The following is a 3,796-nucleotide window of genomic DNA, read 5'->3' as shown; positions in this document are numbered from 1 at the left end:
TATTGTGGTATTTTTGGTAATTGGGCAAAACGAAAGAGAAAGAAAGAAAGAAAGAAAGAAAGAAAGAAAGAAAGAAAGAAAGAAAGAAAGGAAGAAAGAAAGAAAGAACCGCAACAACTATATGTCATTTAAAGTAAAATGTAAAAGTGTTGAATGATGGGTCCAGAACATCACATATATAATGTTTAAGCATGCAAAGTAACATTGTATATCATTTATGGTTTCTTATGCCTTCTGTGAAATGAGGCAGCCATAGGAATGATAAACCCAATATTATTAAGGCAGTTAACTCTCAAGAACATGTGAAGCAGATGAGATGATCTGAGAGGACACAGGAGATTTGACCTGTATTAAGACTATTTTGTTTTTAAATTATGTAGAATAGCCCTCACTAGCCGCTGATGGCCTGCCTTGCTTGATGGCCACCTCCCCCACCTCCTTCCCCTGCAGAAATGCTTCAACTACCCACAGTCCTTCTCCAGATGAGATCAGTGTCCCAGCACTGGCTCCTCATCTAACTTGTGCCTATGCAAAATATGTAAAATTTGGTTCAGATGCTCAAGCCTTAATGCTTCAAGACCTTTTAGCCGACACTGTGGCTGTTAACAATGGGGCCAAAGGGAAGAACAGTGACTACTGAATAGAGTTGGGGAAGTCCCAAAGTAACAAAAGATGGGGTCACTGTTGGAAAGTCGATTAACTTAAAAGATATATACAAAAATATGAGAACTAAACTTGTTCAAGATGTTGTCAATTACAAAAATGAAGAGGCCAGGATGGCACTACCACTGCTACTGTTCTGACATGTTCTATTGCCAAGGAGGGCTTTGAGAAGATCACCAAAGGAGTTATTCTAGTGGAAATCTGGAGAAGTGTGATGTTGGCTGTTGATTCTGTAATTGCTGAGCTTAAAAAAATGATCTAAATCTGTGACAACCCCTGAAGAAATTGCTCACATTGCTACAATTTCTGCAACTGGAGACAAATACATTGGATGCATTATTTCTGATGCAATGAAAAGGGTTTGAAGAAAGGGTGTCATCACAGTGAAGGGTGAAAAAACCCTGAATGATGATTTAAAAGTTATTGAAGGCATGAAGTTTGTCAGAAGATACATTCATTTCCTCGTATTTTATTAACACATCAAAAGGTCAAAAATGTGAATTCCAAGATCCTTACGTTCTGTTGCATGAAAAGAAGTTTTCTAGTGTCCAGTCCATTGTACCTGCTCTTGAAATTGCCAGTGCTCTTCAGAAGACCTTGGCCATAATCGCTGAAGATGTAGATGGAGAAGCTCTAAGCACACTGATTTTGAACAGGCTGGTCTTCAGGTTGTATCAGTCAGAGCTCTATTGTTTGAGGACAATAGGAAGAACCAGCTTAAAGATATGGCTGTTGCTACTGGTGGTGCAGTAATTGGAGAAGAGGGATTGAATCTAAATCTGGAAGATGTTCAAACTCATGACTTAGAAAAGTTGGAAAGGTCCTTGTCACCAAAGATGATGTCATGATTTTGAAAGAAAAAGATGACAAAGCTCAAATTGAAAAATATATTCAACTGAACAGCTAGACATTACAACTAGCGGATATGAAAAGGAAGAGCTAAACGAGTGCCTTTCTAAAGTTTCAAATGGAGTATCTATGCTGAACGTTGGAGGTACAAGTGTTGCTGAAGTGAATGAGAAGAAACACAGAGTCACTAAGCCTCTCAATGCTGTTGAAGAAGACATTGTTCTAGGAGGGGGCTGCGCTCTGCTTCAGTGCATCCCAGTCTTGGACTCATTAAAGCCTGCTAATGAAGACCAGAGAATAGATACAGATATTATCAAAACACACTGAAAATTCCTGAAATAACTATTGCTAGGAATGCTGGCATTGAAATATCTTTGATAGTTGAGAAGATATTGTAAAGTTCCTCAGAGGTTGGTTATGATACTATGCTTATAGATTTTGTGAGCATGGTAGAAATTGATCCAACAAAGGATTCTTTACTGGATGCTGCTTGCTGGGGTGACCTCCTTGCTAAGTACACCAGAAGCTGTAGGGACAGAAATTCCTAAAGAAAAGAAAGACCCTGGAATGGGAGTAATGGGTGGAATGGGAGGGGTTATGGGAGATGGCATGTTCTAATTCCTAGAATAGCCCTTATCAATGAACTATGACAGGAAGCTCAAGGCAGTTTTCTCACCAATAACTTTAGAGAAGTCACCTGAAGAAAATGACTGAAGAGAAGGCTGGCTGATATATAATGGATTACTGCTGCCATTGTCCAAACCTAAGATTATTTATTTTGTATTTTTTAATAAATACATGTGTACATTCCTGATACTGGGTGCGAGAACCACATACCAGTGTCCTGCTTTCAACTTAAATCACTGAGGCATTTGTACTGTTCTGTTACAGTCAGGACTGTTGTGCTGTGTCACCACATGAGAAGCTCAGAAGCAGCCTTTCCATGGAGAGTCAGAATAATTGTGTACAAAAGAGAGAAGTATTCAATTATGCAACAACCTTTGTGTAATAAAACTTTGTTTAAAGTTTAAAAATGCCTGGAATATAATTATAGTAAAAGTTTAAGGGTTTTGTGTGTGTGTGTGGGGGGGGGGTTATGAAAGTTCTTTTAAAAAGTTTTTCTGTATATTTTTGTCTGTCTGAAATATTTTCTCCTCTTCTTTCATTCTCTTCCTGAGACAGAGATTTACTGTAGCCCTGGATGGCCTGGAACTCAAAGAAGAGGCTCAGGCTCGCCTCTCACGGATGTCTGCCTCTTGTATGAACGATTTCATATTAAAAATGAAATGAAAAAAGGCAAAGGATTAAATTTTTATTGTATCCTCTGTAGTTTTCCCATGTTTTAGAAACAAAATTATTCAATTTAGTGGTAGGAGTTGTTTTTAACTTTTGAAATATACTTTCTGCTTGAATTTTGAGCTTTCTAATTTATACTGTGAATTCTCCTGTTTTAATATTTGTGTTCTTAAATTATGTGTACTATGTGACTATAAACACTTAAAATCTAATTAGTTCTTTTTCATTCTTTCTCAGATTTGGGGAACAGGGTATTTCATTCAAAAGATGTCTGATATTATTACCTGGGGGTGTGTTTTCAGTGAAAACTATTGTTCAGTACCACCAAACATAAAACATGAGCCCAGCCAAAAGAAAGACAAAGAACTGATACTTTTGAAGACTGATTTTTTTTTTTAAGTTTGGGATTTTTTTCTGTGCACTGAATGCATCTGTGACATTCCAAATTTCTGGGTGAAAAACAATAAAACAAAAATCAGATCAAGATTCATTATTAGTTACCTGATAAGGTCAAGGGGCAGATCACATGGCTGATAAATCATCTTTGGCTTTTCCAATTCCTTAAAACAACCTGGCTTCCAGATTTCTCTCCAGCCTTTAAAGTGAAAACAGCCTCAGGCAAAACAGAAAAGAAAGCAAAGTTTGTCATTGGCCTGCCCTCTTCAGTATCTCATTGTAAGGAAGCTGACAAACCCTTTTTTTTTTTTTTTTAAGGTTTGCAACTTTTTTAATTTTTATTTATTTTTTTTTATTTTTATTTTTAGTTACATTTTGTTAACTCTATGTGCCAGCTGTATCCTGCTTCCTCATTCCCTCCCCAACCCCTCCTTCCCTCCCTGGTCTCTTCTCTGCCCCTTTCCACGTCCACTGATAGGGGAGGACCTCCTCCCCTTTCATTTGACCCTGTTTTATCAGGTATCATCAAGGTTGGCTGCAAAGTCCTCCTCTGTGGCCTAACAGGACTGCTCCTTCCCTGGGGGGGGGGTGG

At 38.0% G+C, this 3,796-nt stretch overlaps 1 pseudogene; it reads left to right on the top strand.

Moving 5' to 3' along the window:
- Positions 1-452: 452 nt before the first annotated feature.
- Positions 453-2,130, top strand: LOC129681455 (60 kDa heat shock protein, mitochondrial-like; annotated as a pseudogene).
- The last annotated feature ends 1,666 nt before the right edge of the window (positions 2,131-3,796 follow it).

This window comes from Psammomys obesus, unplaced genomic scaffold, assembly GCF_907164565.1.
Source record: "Psammomys obesus unplaced genomic scaffold, mPsaObe1.curated_primary_1811, whole genome shotgun sequence".
In the NCBI taxonomy this organism is placed as follows: domain Eukaryota; kingdom Metazoa; phylum Chordata; class Mammalia; order Rodentia; family Muridae; genus Psammomys; species Psammomys obesus.
This window is presented reverse-complemented; position numbering and strand designations above follow the sequence as displayed.